This window comes from Acinonyx jubatus, chromosome C1 (assembly GCF_027475565.1).
Source record: "Acinonyx jubatus isolate Ajub_Pintada_27869175 chromosome C1, VMU_Ajub_asm_v1.0, whole genome shotgun sequence".
NCBI lineage: Eukaryota > Metazoa > Chordata > Mammalia > Carnivora > Felidae > Acinonyx > Acinonyx jubatus.
Genome location: NC_069381.1, coordinates 23233697 through 23249926, shown reverse-complemented (window position 1 = coordinate 23249926; position 16230 = coordinate 23233697). Strand labels below are relative to the sequence as shown.

Below are 16230 nucleotides of genomic sequence, written 5' to 3'. Positions count from 1 at the left end.
TTATATTTATTTATTTTTGAGAGACAGAGTGTGAACAGGGAGGGGCCGAGAGAGAGGGAGACACAGAATCCCTTTCACACATCACCTCATTTAATTGACCCCCCGAAACATCGTAGCATGGTCCTGATTAGCCTCTGTGCACACCCCCTTTTCTCAGACTGAACTTGGGGAAAATCCACCAGACTGTGACTACCTCTTCAGCCTCATCTCATGCTAGTTCTTGTCTGCACGCACCCTGCTGACCTTCCTTCAAGTCCTTGAACATACCATGCTCTTTTCCACCCAGACAGTAAGTTCCCGTGAGGGCAAGACTGGGGTCTGCTCTGCTCACCAGATGGTTTTACCTAGCACATGAAAAGCTCAGCAAATATGCTGAGCAAATATGCCTATACCTAGCACATGAAAAGCTCAGCAAATATGCTATAATCTTAGCAGATAGGGAGGACTTCGGACAGACTTGGCTTTGGGATTCAGCTTGTGCACGGGTTGAGGACGACCTCAGGGAATTTGGGGGAAACAGTCCCAAGACTGCTTTTCTATGCTGAAGCCCCAGTGGAAAGTATGCTTTCTCTTTGAGGACTGAGAGCTATAGTCAATGAAAGCCTAGAGCTCTTGGTAGCCATCTTGCCTGGCTGCATGGAAAGAAGAATTGAGGGATGCTGAGAGAGAGGGGGCCCTGGAAACTTCTCTTGAGCCCTTAGGATCCAGCCATACCCAAAACTCCTGTACTTCTAGAGTGTGCCAGGAATTCTCCTCCCCCTCACCTCCTTCTTTGCTTTAGCTTGTGGTAGGTTTCTGTCATTTGCAACTGCTAGAAATCTGGTTAATACAATGTTGAAAGGAGTCTGGTCAAGATCTTAAGTGGGCGGGAAACCCAAGTCAAATCATAAAGGGTTTAGGATAGAACCTGGCACATGATAGGCACTCATTGTTGAGGAAACACTGTTCTTGTAGTTCCCTTACTTTCCCACCAAAATGCAATTACATACTGCAATTTTAACTGAGTAATTATTGTTGTCATTACTTGCTCACTGTCTTCCAACTATACTGTAATCTTCATTTCTGTAGGGACTGTCACTTGTTCCCTGTATTCTTACACCCAACACATGACCTAGCACAGAGGTGATCAATAAATATCTTTGAATGAATGAATGAATGAACGAATGAATGCTAGTTAAGAGCATGAACCTTAGGGTGAGAAAGACTCCAAAAACGTGAAGTGAGACCCAAGGTTTAAGTCCTGCTGCTTGCCACTTACTTGTCTTCATGTGGGCATGCCACATAAGCGCGTGTGAGCTTCATTTTTCTCAGCTGTAAAATGGGGGTGATAATATTACCTAGTTTATGGATTGTTTCGTGCAATAAATGGAAATGTGTGAGTGAAGTGTTAGTACAGTTATTAAGACAGTTCTTCCTAGCAAGTACAAAATAGACGTCTGTTAAGGAGATGACAGCAAGCCCTCCTCCTCACTTCCGTTCTCGCAACCCACTCTCCCAACACCCGGCAAAACAAGACCTGTCATCGTCAATTCACAGAAGAGGAAACAGGACCACGCAGGAGAAGGACTCAGTCCAGGACCCAGCCCCTAGCGGTGGAGCCTCGGGCCTGAGCACACTGGGGACGGGCGGGGCTGCGGAGCGGGCGGCGCGCAGGTTCGGGGAGCCCATCCGGCGCCCCTTGGCCCGTTCCCCACCGCTCGGCTCTCTCCAGCGGCCGCGTTCCTGCGGTAAGGGGACCCTGCGGGACCCCGCGGCTCCCCGCCCCTGCGAGCTCGGGCCCCGCCCCACTCCCCCGGGCCCCGCCCCACTCCCCCGGGCCCCGCCCCACTCCCCCGGGCCCCGCCCCTCCGCCCCCACTCTCAGAATCAGGCCCCGCCCTACTCTGCATGGGCCCCGCCCCTCCGCCCCACTCTCAGAATCAGGCTCCGCCCCACTCTGCATGGGCCCCGCCTCTCCGCCCCTACTCTTAGGCGCAGGCCCCGCCCTACTCTGCATGGGCCCCGCCTCTCCCCCCCTACTCTCAGGGGCACGCCCCGCCCCAGTCTGCGTGGGCCCCGCCGCTCCCCGCCCCTCTCCCCCGGCTCCGGCCCGGCTCCTTCTCCCCAGCCCTGGCCCCCCAACCCCCCACCAGCCCCACGCGGACTCCCTTTGTTCCAGAGCCGCCAGCCTGGGTCTCGGGAGCCGCTGACTCAGCGGAGTGGAGCCAGCCTTCCGCGCTCCCGCCCCCACCCCGCTTTCTCTGGAGACCTGGGAGCCGGCGCCTGGGGAGGTGGGAGGTGCGAGCGCGCCAGCCCAGCCCTTCTTTTGTTCCCTAGGACATTCCTTTGCTCCAGTCCTCCCGACCTGGAGCGTCTGTGGTTACTGTTTCAGGTTATGTTTCAGGGAAACTGACACCGAGGAAGCAGCCCTGACACCACGTCCTGGTTGTTGGTCTTCAGGAAGCCCTTCGACGACCCCCTCCCTGAATCTCAGTTTCCTCACTTGTAAAGTGGGAGCCAAAATGCTGATGTGGAAGGGTCACTATGAGATTAAGTGCGAAAACACCAATATAAAGCGGCAGGTACAAAATGAACGTTAGATACTTGTTTTTGGAAGGTCTCCACAGATCAAACGCTAACATTTCTGTGTTGAGGTCGCCCCTCCCTTATCCTGCTTCATCGGGACAGTTTGACGTCCCCCTAGGGGCTTTGAAATCTCACTTTCTGGTGCAGACCTTCCCTGATCTCTACCCTACCCCCAGTTCGCCCACACCCCCATACCCCCCAGGAGTTACCCTGTTGTACATTTCCCTAGTATACGGTAACTTCCCTATTCAAATACTTTTTTTTTTAAGGAGTTATCGTTTACATTCGATGAAATGCACAGACAGAACTTACACGTGCAGTTTCACGAGTTCCCAGAAATGAAAACACCCCTGTAACCCACATCTCTATCAAGACAGAACATCTCCAGCCCCAGAGAAAGTTCTAAGAGTTCCTACCCAGTGAATCCCACACACCCCACCCCAGGCAACCACTGGACTCCCTTCTCTGACAACAGGTAAGTTTTGCCTGTTCTATCTAGAACAATATAAATTAAAGCATACAATATGTTTTTTTGAGTCTAGCTTCTTTCACTCAGCATAATCTTCTCGAGATTCACCCATATCACTTTTTCTTCTTTTTTTGAGAGTCATCCATATTGTTGTATGTGTTAGTAATTTTTAAAAATTGAAACTGATGAGTAGTTCATTGTATAACTATAATATAACTTGTTTAACTATTTTTCTGTTGATGGACATTTATATTGTCTTCAGCTTAGGGTTATATCAACTATCAATATTATTATTTTTTTAATTTTTTAAATGTGTACTTATTATTTTGAGAGAGAGAGAGAGAGACAAAGTGTGAGTGGGGAGGGGCAGAGAGAGAGATACAGAATCCAAAGCAGGATGTAGGCTCTGAACTGTCAGCACAGAGCCTGACGCAGAGCTGGAACCCACAGACGGCAAGATCATGACCTGAGCCAAAGTCAGACGCTCAACCAACTGAGCCATCCAGGCACCCCAATATTATTATTTTTTTAAGTTTACTTATTTATTTTGAGAGAGACAGAGACAGTGTGAGCAGGGGAGAGGAAGAGAGAGAGAATCCCAAGCAGGCTCTGTGCTGCCAGGACAGAACCCGACTGGAGGCTCGAACTCACAAAACTGTGAGATCATGACCTGAGCTGAAACCAAGAGTCAGGGGCTCAACTGACTGAGCCACCCAGGTGCCCCTATCAATATTCTTACACAAATCTTTTTGTGGACCTGAGGTCTTATTTATCTTGGATAAAAGAGTGGAAGGAATTGCTGGGGGTGCCTGGGGGGCTCTGTAGGTTGAGCGTCCTACTAGGTTGAGCTCAGGTCACCATCTTGTGGTCGGTGGGTTCGAGTCCTGCGTCGGGCTCTGTGCTGACAGCTCAGAGCCTGGAGCCTGCTTCACATTCTGTGTCTCCCTCTCTCTCTGCCCCTTCCCCTCTTGCACTCTGTCTCTCTCTCTCAAAAATAAATAAACATTAAAAAATAAAATAAAATAGGGGCGCCTGGGTGGCTCAGTCAGTTAAGCATCTGACTTCAGCTCAGGTCATGATCTCACAGTTCGTGAGTTCGAGCCCCACATCGAGCTCTGTGCTGACAGGTCAGAGCCTGGAGCCTGCTTCAGATTCTGTGTCTCCCTCTCTCTCTGACCCTCCCCTGCTCTCACTCTGTCTCTCTCTCTCTCTCTCTCAAAAATAAAAATAAATAAAATATAAAATAAAATAAAATAAAATAAAATAAAATAGGGGCACCTGGGTGGCTCAGTTGGTTATGCACCTGACTTCAGCTCGGATCATGATCTTACGGTTCGTGGGTTTGAGCCCTACATCAGGCTCTGTGCTGACAGCTAGGAGCCTGGAGCCTGCTTCGGATTCTGTGTCTCCTTCCCTCTCTGCCCCTCCCCTGCTTGTGATCTGTCTCTCAAAAAAAACAAACATTAAAATAATTTAAAAAAAAAGTGAAATTGCTGGATCATAGGGTAGTTGTAGATTTACTCTTGTAAGAACTGCCAAATAGTCCTCTAAAGTGGTTGTAGCATTTTACATCCTCACCGTCAGTGCATGAGAGGTTCGGTTGTTCCACATCCTCCGGGTCATTTGGCGTTGCCAGACTTTTTACTTTACCCACTTAATGGATGCAGTGTATCTCTATGGCATTACTTCTAAAGATAATGAATCAATGTTGTTTTAAATTATTAATAAAAGTATACAATTCCAAAGGTACAAAAGGCTATTCAGTAAAGAAGAGGCCCACTTCACTCGATTTTTCACCCTAAGGTATCAGCCTTATGAGTGGCTTTGGTCTCCATTCAAACTGTTCTTTTTGACTGTCTCCTTTCTACTAGAATGTACAAGCCCCAGGAGGAGAGGGGTCACCTATGGTATTCACAGTTGTGAGCTGAGCTCTTCTCCGATGCTAAATCAAAGCCCAATCAATATTGTTGAATGAATGGCAGGCACTGTTCTAGAAAAGACGTATCACCTATTACATTATGCCATTTAATTTTTGTTTAATGTTTATTTTTGGGAGAGAGAGAGAGAGAGCGTGAGCAGGGGAGGTGCAGAGAGAGAGGGGGACAGAGGATTCGAAGCGGGCTCTGCACTGAGAGCACAGAGCCCCATGTGGGGCTCAAACCCATGAACGGTGAGATCATGACCTGAACCAAAGTTGGATGTTCAACTGACTGAGCCACCCAGGGGCCCCCCATTTTTAATTTTCTTTTTATTTTAGAGAGAGTGAGAGAGAGAGCATGAGCAGGGGAGAGGGGTAGAGGGAGAGAGAGAGTCTTAAGCAGGCTCCACACTCAGTGGGGACCCGACGTGGGACTCAATCCCACGACCCTGGGATCATGACCTGAGCCAAAATCAAGAGTCAGACCCCCAACTGACTGAGGCACCCAGGCACCCTTACATTATCATTTTAAATCAAGAGAGTAGCAGAGTCCTTTTGGACTCTGGAATTAAGTGATATCAATAAAATTTTGTTAAATGAGTGAATGTTGATGAAGGGGACCCCTGGGTGTTCTTGCAGGCAGTGCAACTCGGTTTTTTCTTTTCTTTCTTTTTTCCCCCCAACATTTCTTACATGTCAGGCTCTGAGCAAACCGAAAAATACACGTGTTATTTTTGCTGCCCAGCATTATTTCACCCTTCTGGTAACAGGACCTCAATTTTTCTCAGGGGAACTGTCTTTGTCCGCTCAGCCCACACTTCCTTGAGCTCCAGGTGGGCATGTGACTTGAGCCTAACCAATCGGAGAATCTCACCCCTTTGGCCACAGTGATCGGTTGAGGGATGTGCTCTTTGGCCAATGAAAGCCAGCCCTGGACTTGGGTTCCCACTGGTGGGCAAGCAGGCGCTCTTCCTTCTACTGGACTTGGAATCCTGGGGGTGGAGACCTTAGGAGAGAGGAGATCAAGGGAGTTGAATTACCAATGAAGTTAGGCAGCAAGGCGTAGGGGTGAGGTCCTGGCAGAGGAACACCCCCAGCCTGAGGAAAAACGAGAAGCCCAGTGCAATGGAGTGAAAGAGCAAGAACCTTCAGGGAGTCAGACAGCGGGTGGAGTTTGAGGGGCCAGGCAGGCCACGGAGGGGGGTTTGGATCTTATTCGGAGAAGCTAGTAGAAGGTTTCGAGCAGAGGAGTCACAGGCGTCGCATTTTTAAAAGATCATTCTGTGGAGATGAGGCTTGGAGTGAGAGGCAGGGGTGTGGGAAGAAGGGAGACCAGTTAGGAGGCTGTTGCCATCATCAAGCTAGAAACCGTGCTGTTTTGGACTAGGGTCATAGCGGTGGTGAAAAGTAGCGTGATTTAGGGGCACCTGGGTGACTCAGTCATTTGAACGTCCAACTTCAGCTCAGGTCACGATCTCACGGTTTGTGAGTTCAAGCCCCACATTGGGCTCAGTGCTGTCAGCACAGAGCCCTCTTCAGATCCACTGCCCCTCTCTCTCTGCCCCTCTCCCGCTCATGCTTTCTCAAAATAAATACATAAATAAATTAATTAAATTAAACATTAAGGAAAAAAAAAAAGTAGAGCGATTTAGCATGGCTTGTTTGGGAATGGAGCCAGAGCAAAAGAAAGCAGAGCTACAAAATTGTTTCTGATGACAATATTTGAGCCATCAGATCCAGCTAGGCCTGAAGCTGTTCCTCCTGGACTTTTCAGGTATATATGAGCCAAGAAATTCTTTTTTTATGATTAAAGTAGTTTGATTTGGGATTATGTGTATTATTTTATTAATCCTCAGAACAGATTTTAGGATTGCCACTATTAGCCAATTTTGCAGTTGGGAAAACTGAGGCTTAGACAGGGAAAGTGAGTTGCCCGGGACCACACGGAGATTACATGATAGAGATAGGATCCAGACCAAGTCACTAACCCCAAAACCTGTGCAACTAACCCTACAGGCCATTGATTGTAAACTCCCCCCCCGCCCCATCCACCCCAGTCTTAGATCATCTTTCTGACTGGCACTCGGTTCCTTTTGCTCTACCTTAAAGGAAAACCAAAGGTCTTTTATTTTCATGGTCTGGTGTGTGATCTTGTGCTCCAAAGGAACCCTCGAGGAGTCAGAATCCCACTCACCTGTTTACACCGTACTTGTGTAAAATGAGGGGGATCTTAAAGTTCTCAAGCAAGTTTAGTATCGACCCTGAGTTCTGCATGGATGTGAGAGATGCAAAGAGCACGTGTGTCAGTATGGGAGGCTGTGAAGTATGATAGGACTGATTCTCTTAAAAGAGACAGAAGCCTAGATCAAAGAAGCAGAAGAAAAAGATTAGGCAACTCAAAATATAACACTACTGACTTCAGGTATCGTGGATCCAGGATCTCAGATCACGTCTTCCATTTCTCTTGTTTCACAGGTGCTCTGTGTGAGAAGGATGATGGCCTCCAACAGTCCAAGACTTCGCTTACAATTTTAGGAAGAAAGATAATTTTCTCCAAAAGCTCTGGGGGGAAAAATATCTCAGGCGGACTCTATTTGACTCAGAGAAAGTATCTGTTCTTTCTCTGATCCAGTCACTGAGATTAGGCAAATAGGATACCCTGTTGGGCAGGACATGGCCATGCCCACCCCTGTCACCAAGAACAGGTAGGCTAGAATTAGTATTGGTCAAACCACAAAGAACAGTTCCTTATAAAAAATAAAAATGAAAATAAGGGAGGATTTTCTCCCCCAAAAGAATAAGGAAGGAGTTCTGGGCAGACCAGTACAACCAGTCTACTTTAGAAAACTCTGACCATTCTATCATTATTTTATGTTGTTCAACCGGAGAATTGGCACCTCCAGCTGAAAAGAGGCCAGATTTTGGAGGCAGACAGGTCTGAGTTCAAGCCCAAGGTCTGACACTGAGCTCTTTGAACCTCCGTTGTTAGCTCGCAGCATTGTAATGTAGTGATTCATTCCTGAAATTCTGGGTAGCAACCTTGAAAGGATTAAAAGACATAATCACAGTGCAAGATGGCCACAGAATTTTGACATCACATGATGTGCTCAAAGTGCTTGTAAGTATCAGGCTGGGTCAAGGGCCTTCTCTGTTTGAGAACAGTTTCCTGCCTTCACCATGTCCTTTCATACTCAGAAGGCCAGGGTCTTGCATGTTACAGTCAAGACACAGTCTCTCCGGGGCATCAGCTGGGGGCGTTACACCTCTCAGCCATCTGTCTGCTGGACATCATCATAACAGCATGTATGCCCAGGGAGAGCATAGTAAATGTGTTTCACACATTGATCCAAATTCAGCAACGTACCTGTGAAGACCGTGGAACAAGGAGGGGCAGTTGATGGCACCAGCACCAATCGGTCACAATGCATTCTGTAGCACAGAACAGGAATCCCAACTCAAACTGGCTTAAGCGAAAAGGATGTTTATCATCTCACATCACAGACGGTGTAGGGGTAGGGAGAGCTTCTGGGCTGGCTGATGATGACTCCACAATGCCACGCAGGACGCGGGTTCAGGCCACCTCTCCGCTTTGGCGATCTCAGTGTTGGTTCTTATCCTCAGGTCGGTTGAAAGAGCTGCAGTTCTGAGGGCTCACACCCAAGCACCACCGTGTTGAGGGAAAGAGGAGAGTCCGTACCATTCTGTGACCGTCTCTTAGGAGAAGACATGTCCCCGAAGCTCTCCGGCAGAGCCCGCCCAGGTCCCATTGGGCAGAATTGGGTCTCCTGACCAATCTTGAGCCATCGCTGTCTAAGGGATGGAATCATCATGATTAGCTTGGATACATCATCTGGGTGTGGAATGGATGTGGGAGGTGGGGACTAAGGCCGCCACCAGGGACCAATTTACATAAGAGATGTCGAAGGCCTGGTGGGTGCTGAGCTACAAATAGCTCCCTTCTCTTTCTGTCTTGGAATTGATACTGTGATTAGATGGCGTGTCCAAAGAAGGCCAATGTCAGAGAGCTGTCCCATCCAGGGATCACAAGGTCTTTGGCAGGGACCTGGTGAAGGCTATTTGTTTGCAAGAAACTGAAACTGAGCTCCGTTCAAGCTCGGTCAAATAAAAAGGGGTTGTGAAATGATCGGGGAGAAATGTAAGACACTTCCCAGCGTCTCCCCAGCTCCGGTGCCTCTCTCTACCTGCTCACCATACTGCAGTGGCTGCTTTTTGAAAACAAACATGCTGGGGCGCCTGGGTGGCTCCGTCGGTCGAACGTTCCAACTCTTGATTTTGGTTTAGGTCATGATCCCCGGGTCCTGGGATCGAACCCCGTGTCAGTCTCTGCACTGAGCGTGGAGCCTGCTTGGGATTCATTCTCTCTCTCTCTCTCTCTCTCTCTCTCTCTCAATCTGTCTCCCTCTGCCCCTCTCCCCCACTCATGCTCTCCTTCTCCCTAAAATTAAAAAAAAAAAAGAATAAAAACACACGTGTTACTTCCAGTGAATCATCTTATACCTAAAATTCTTTCTTTTCCTTTTCATAAATTCTAATCTGCTTTTTGTTTCAATGCCCAGGAAGACAGAAGCACCAGAGAGAGGTAAGAGACTTCTACAGAAGATGCCCTTATCTGGGTTAAATAAATTGTCAGGATTTTCATAATTTTTGGTGGGTGCGTAACTTAGGACCAGGCCTGTAGAAGACTATTGGCTAATATCTATTTAAAAATTTTAACTGCGTAGGGGCAGCGGGCAGCCTCAGCCAGCTGGCTGGCAGGGGACTCTTGACCTTGGGGTTGTAGGTTTAAGCCCATGTTGGGTGTAGAGATTACTTACATTAAAGTCTTAAGGGACACCTGGGTGGCTCAGTCAGTTAAGCATCTGACTTCCGCTCAGGTCATGATCTTGTGGTTGGTGAGTTTGAGCCCTGCGTCCAGCTCTGTGTTACAGCTCAGAGCCTGGAGCCTGCTTTGGAATAAATATCATTTTTGAGAGAGAGAGAGAGAGAGAGAGGGAATGAGTGGGGGAAGGGGCAGGGAGAGAAGGAGACACAGAATCCAAAGCAGACTCCAGGCTCTGAGCTATCAGCACAGAGCCCGACGTGGGGCTCAAACCCATGAACCATGGGATCATGACCCAAGCAGAGTCAGATGCTTAACCAACTGAGCCACCCAAATGCCCTTACATTTTTATTTTATTTTAAATGTCTGTTTATTTATTTTGAGAGAGAAAGCACCAGCAAGGAAGCGACAGAGAGAGGAGACAGAGAATCCTGTTTTTAAGTTTTTATTTTAATTCCAGTTAGTCAACATACATTGTTCTATTAGTTTGTTTTGTTTTTTAAACTGGGTAGGAAATAGAGGGGCGCCTAGGTGGCTCAGTCAGTTAAGCGCCGACTCTTGATTTCAGCTCAGGTCATGATCTCCCGGTTTGAGTCCGAGCCCCATGTTGGGCTCCGTGCTGACAATGCAGAGCCTGCTTGAGATTCTCTCTCTCCCTCTCTCTCTGCCCCTCCCCCACTCTCTCTCCCAATATAACTAAAAAAAAAGAGTAGAAAATATATAAATATAAGTATAAATATAAATGTATGCTTGTATAGGCACAGAGTATCTCTGGTAACCTAGTTCTCCTGAGGCAAAGCAAAAATGGCTAGGGACAGGGTACATTCTTTTGTACCAACTGGTGCATGTGCGGGGGAGGGGCAGAGAGAGAGGGGGACATGGAACCTGAAGCGGGTTCTGCGCTGACAACAGAGAGCCCAATGCGGGGCTCAAACTCACAAACCATGAGATCGTGACCTGAGGCGAAGTTGGAGGCTTAACCTACCGAGCCACCCAGGCGCCCCCACCATTAATTTATTTTTTTTAATTAATATCCTAGTGGACACTTATGCTTAGCCCAGATTCCCTTGGATCCCTTTTACCATTTCTATGTGCACCTCCCCTGTTTGCATGCCGGTGATTCAGTTTCCAGTGCTCACCCCCCCACCCCCACCCCGGGGGTGGGGGGAGCCGTCTACAGAAGCCTGGACTCTGCTTCTGCAGCCACTTTGTCCTGGGGGGAGCTGGAAAAACTGGAGAGTTTAAGTTCCTGGCCTGGCCCCATTCCCTACCCCCGTGTGCTTTAGCCCGTGAGGGATCAGAGCCGAAAGGAAAGCCCCACTCCAATGCTTCGGGGCAGGACAGCGGCAGAGACCGTGACCTCCCCTCTAGAACCCCCAATGCCCAGGGGGATCAAGCAGATGTTACCCCCGCCCCCTTCAGGATTTTGTCTGAAATCACATCCCTGTTTGCCCTCTTCCCTGGCCCTGTCCTGTTTCCCTTACCGGTTTCTTTCTCTTGGGGGTCCTTTCTTAATAAATCACCTGCACAAGAAGCTTCATCTTGGGGTCTGCTTCTGGAAGGAAAAAAACAAAAAACAAACCCAACATATTTGTTTATTTGCTTTCATGAAAACGACATCTATCTTTTTGTTTAAGTAAATACATCCTACAGACATTTACTCTTGCTGTAAAAATTCAAGTAAAACTGAGCCCAAAGCAATGTTAAATGTCCCAAGTCCCAAGTCGGTGGCACCCTGAGGAGGCAAATTCTGCTCTTGATGAGGGGTGTGGCCTTTCAGACCTTCAACTGTATGTTTTCACTCAGACGCGTGTTTTGTCTGCTGGGATAGCTTTGTGTGTTTCACTTGGCCAACTGCCTTTCTTCTTTAAGAATCTGTCTTGAATATTTTTCCGTGTCAGCACATTTAGCCCAGGCTCCAGGGTGACCTTCCTAAACTGCCTGTGACTTAAAGCAGCTCCCCAGTTTAGGGGCCTTCGAAGTAATGCTCCCCACTGCTCCTGGAGGCCCCGCCCACCACTTCTGCCTCCTCTCACCCTCTTCACACCCCTCCAGCCTCGCTGGACTCCCCTTGTTTACTTGAATGTGCCTCAGGGCCTTTGCACGGCCCATTTCTTCTTTCTAGAATATTCTCCCCTTTGCCTAGCTAACTCCTACTTACCTTTGAGGTCCCAGCAGAAAAGGCTTCCCTGAGGCCCCAGGCTGGGTGACATCTCATGCCCTTCGTCTTTATAATACCCTGTATTTTGCCTTTGGAGTCCTTGTAAAAAATTAAGTCGTCTTGTCATTAATTCGCATTGGTAATCGTGCTGCTAATTAATGAGTTAATTATTCATTTTTTTTCTCCCTGACTGGAGTGCAAGCTCCAGGAGGGAGGCCTCCCTTCTGTCTTGTTCGCTCACCTCGCGAGGGACCGGCACAGCTCCAAGCAAGGACGCTCAGTGGTTGTTGAGTGAGTGGAAGGAAGAAGGGAAAAGCCGCCAGACGGCTTCTCTCTGTTTCCGTCTCCGTGAGGCAGCCCTGACTCTTGTCTCTTGTCTTTTTTTGTTATATATATATATATATATATATATATATATATATATATATATATATAAAATACAAAGGGCTTTTTTGTTTTGTTTTGTTTTGTTTTGGGTTTAAGAAAATTGAGATGGCAGCTACCACTTTCTAGATAAATTTTAGCTTGCTTCTTCACATCCACAGAGCCATTTGGGGCCATCTGTCCAGCTCTGATCCTCTGAGAACTGACCCCTACCACAGAGAAGCGTGTTATACATATGGTTCCTCCCCAGAGGCCATAGCTGATGAGTCTTGAGCTCGAAACCTGTCTCAAACTGGGTCACTCAGAGTCCTTGGGCCGAGAATTTGGAATTTATTGCAGAGCTCCAGAACTGACCCGGCAATTTACCGTCAGATGCTGAGGAAAGCAAGAAGGAGGAGGAGGAGGAGAAGGCAGGCTACAGAGGGAAGCTAGACCAGACTCTCATTCACTCAGTAAATATTCACTGATCAGGGTGCCCGGCCGGCTTGGTCAGAAGAGCATGCAACTCTGGATCTCGGGGTCGTGAGTTCAAGTCCCACACTGGGCGTAGAGATGACTTAAAAAGAAATTGATTTTTGAAATTAAGTGAATAAATATTCACTAAGTCAGGCACTATTCCGTGTGCTCAGGACACGCCGTGAAACACGAAAGGAAAAATCCCTGCTCTCTTGAGGGTGCGTTTTAGTAGGGAACAGACAGTACGTCATATCAACAAGGAAAATAATAAATGGTGATAGGAGCTGAGAAGGGAAAAGAAAGCAGGCTAAGAAGTGGGGCAGAAGTGTAGGGGCAAGAGAGGGCAAGTCCTGAAATGTTAATTAAGCTGTCCAGCGAGGGTTTTACAAAGACGGGGATTTTTTTTAACATATATTTTACTTTAAAAAAATTTTTTTAATGAATTTCTTTATCTTTATTTATTTTTGAGAGAGAGAGAGAGAGCAAGTGGGGGAGGAACAGAGAGAGAGGGAGACACAGAATCCCAAGCAGGCTCCAGGCTCCGAGCTGTCAGCACAGAGCCTGACGCGGGACTCGAACTCACCAACTGCGAGATCATTGGGGTCGACTGAGCCCAAGTCAGACGCTTATCCAACTGAGCCACCCAGGCGCCCCTGGGGATTTTTTTTTTAATGTTTATTTTTGAGAGAGAGAGAGAGCACAAGTAGGGGAGGGTGCAAAGAGAGAGGGGGACAGAGGATCCGAAGCGGGCTCCGCGCTGACAGCAGTGAGCTGGATACGGGGCTTGAACCCACAAACCGTGAGATCATGACCTGAGCTGAGCCACCCAGGCACCCCTGCACTCATATCATTCTTTAAAAACCCCACTCCCTCTGTGGGTTCGAGCCCCGCGTCGGGCTCTCTGCTGACCGCTCAGAGCCTGGAGCCTGTTTCAGATTCTGTGTCTCCCTCTCTCTCTGCCCCTCCCCTGTTCATGCTCTGTCTCTCTCTGTCTCAAAAATAAAAAAACGTTGAAAAATAAATAAATAAAAACCCCACTCCCGCTCCATCTGTGTAAGCTGGTTGAAAGGGGTTTCCATTCAGGACCAGCTGAAAGACAAGCCCCTCCCGATACACCTGTTCATGTGTCATTTCAGGGGCCTGAAGCCTCGTAATACTTTTTTTTTTTTTAACGTTTATTTATTTTTGAGACAGGGAGAGACAGAGCATGAACAGGGGAGGGTCAGAGAGAGGGAGACACAGAATATGAAGCAGCCTCCAGGCTCTGAGCGGTCAGCCCAGAGCCCGACGCGGGGCTAGAACTCACGGACCAGGAGATCATGACCTGAGCCGAAGTCGGCCGCCTAACCGACTGAGCCACCCAGGCGCCCCAAGCCTCATAATACTTTATATGCATGTCCGTCTACCGCTGGACCACGGGCTCCCTGAGGGCAGGGGCTTTGCTGCCCACGTCTGCATCCCCGGGAGCTAGCACAGGGCCTGGCTCAGATATATCCCTGGTTCAAAAAAGGTGGACGAAATCCTGCCCGCTTCCAGGTGAGTGGGGCAGACTGAACGCACACTTACTCTGTGTTCCTTCGAACTAAAACGAGAAGAAAGCCCATTGAGCCGAATCTACACCGGCGAGGGCAGAGCGGAGACGCAGCCCGACTTCGCCGCAGCGGACCCCAAAGTTCAGGGCGTGGAAGGACCGGGTAGCTCTGGTCTACACGAGAGGGGCGAGAGTTGCTGAAACTCGGTTGGAGGCGAGGAGGCCTGAGGTCCCCCCTGCCTCCCCATTTTACACACCACCAACTTCCAATCTCTCCTTCCTTTCACACTCCCTTTCAATCCCTCCTTCCCAAAGTTGAATTCTGCCTTAAGGTTATGAACACTTACAGTACCACTGAACTGTGTTCCTGTCCTCTTTAAAATTTGGGGTTAAGAAAAAGGTCGAATGAATAAAACCTTTTGTTAAGACGGTCGCCACCTTCAACAGAGCTGAACAGTAAGCATTATTCACAAGAAGTATTTGTTTGAGCCACAAAATGTATCTCGTGGAAGTCCAGGTACTTTGATGTGAACTATCAGAAGTGATAGTCTGATCCTAAGGAGAAGGGATTGTAACAGCTTGGATTATTCCTTAAATTCATCCTTTCAATAACCTCACGTGCCAGGCATTCAGATCTATCGGCAAACGTCTACAAGCTCACACGGAAGAGCCTTTCCCAGAATAAGACAAGTATCACCTGAGTCAGGTTTCCCAGAAGGAATTTTGGGGGGGGGGGGTGAGGGTGAGGAAGGGACAGAGAGAGAGAGAGAGAGAGAGAGAATCCCAAGCAGACTCCGTGCTGTCAGCACAGAGTCCGATGCTGGGCTCGAACTCACAAACCCACCTTTCTCATTTCCATTACTTCCAAAGATGATGTTTCCTTTGGTCCAAAATGCAGTGTTGACTGTACGCAAGCCAGTAAAATCAACACTTTGTCAATTACACGACTGCATCTTGGTTTAAGCTACTCACTGTGTGAGGTTGAAACTACCCTCTTGAGCTGGACCTGATACTGTGAATGAAAACACACCATCTGAAAGGAATCTTCTTCCTCGTTCTGCACATGGAGATGCTTTGACAAGTTCCAACCTTCTTTTCTGTGTCAAGTGATACACAGACCTATGAAACAGCCCTTGGAACTCGAATTATGAAAACACCAATGAAATTAGAAACAGTTGGGGCGCCTGGGGGGATCAGTCGGTTAAGCGTCCGGCTTCGGCTCAGGTCACCATCTCGCGGTTCGTGGGTTCGAGCCCCGCGTCGGGCTCTGGGCTGATGGCTCGGAGCCCGGAGCCTGCTTCGGAGTCTGTGTCTCCCTCTCTCTCTGCCCCTCCCCTGCTCCTGCTCTGTCTCTCAAAAATAAATAAATGTTAAAAAAAAAAATTTAGGAACAGAACGAAAATTACAGCCAAAGAGTTAGGAATACAGGTGTGGTAGAACCCAATGACAGAGATGGAAAAGAACAGAGAAATCACCAGAACACCAGAGGGCCAGCCTTGGAGGTGCAGTATCTCAGTCCCAGGAGTTCCAAAGAGAACAGAGGAAACAGAGTGGAGGAAATCCTCCAAGAGCACATTCAAGAACTCTAAAGAACATTGGTTACCATAGCGCGGCCCACTAAGTTCCCAGAAAAGTAGGTGAAAATTGGCCTGTGCCAAGTTACATCGGCAGGAAATTTCAGAACAATAGGGACAGAGAGAAGATGTTAAAGATTCCAGAGAGAAAAACAAGTTTTCCACAGGCACGCGCGCACAGGGAGTCCGGTGACGGTATTCAGACGTGCTGAACAAAGGACACTGATTCTGTTCACTCTGCAAAACGCCGTGTGGGTGCGGGGACGTACTTTTTGTGGGAGGGAGGGAAGTGGGGGTGAACTGTCACTTTGTGTGCCCGGAAGGACACATCAC

At 48.3% G+C, this 16230-nt stretch overlaps 2 long non-coding RNA genes across 2 annotated transcripts; one reads left to right on the top strand and one right to left on the bottom strand.

Moving 5' to 3' along the window:
- Positions 1-2017: 2017 nt before the first annotated feature.
- LOC113599446 (uncharacterized) lies at positions 2018-9093 on the top strand. The gene is made up of 3 exons (XR_003420311.2): positions 2018-2560; positions 2834-3039; positions 7444-9093. It is a non-coding gene; the product is annotated as an uncharacterized LOC113599446 (long non-coding RNA).
- On the bottom strand, positions 4278-12299 carry LOC113599445 (uncharacterized). Its single transcript, XR_003420310.2, has 4 exons — positions 11953-12299; positions 11276-11346; positions 8316-8761; positions 4278-5957 (listed from the first exon to the last, which is right to left on the bottom strand). It is a non-coding gene; the product is annotated as an uncharacterized LOC113599445 (long non-coding RNA).
- Between the last annotated feature and the right edge of the window lie 3931 nt (positions 12300-16230).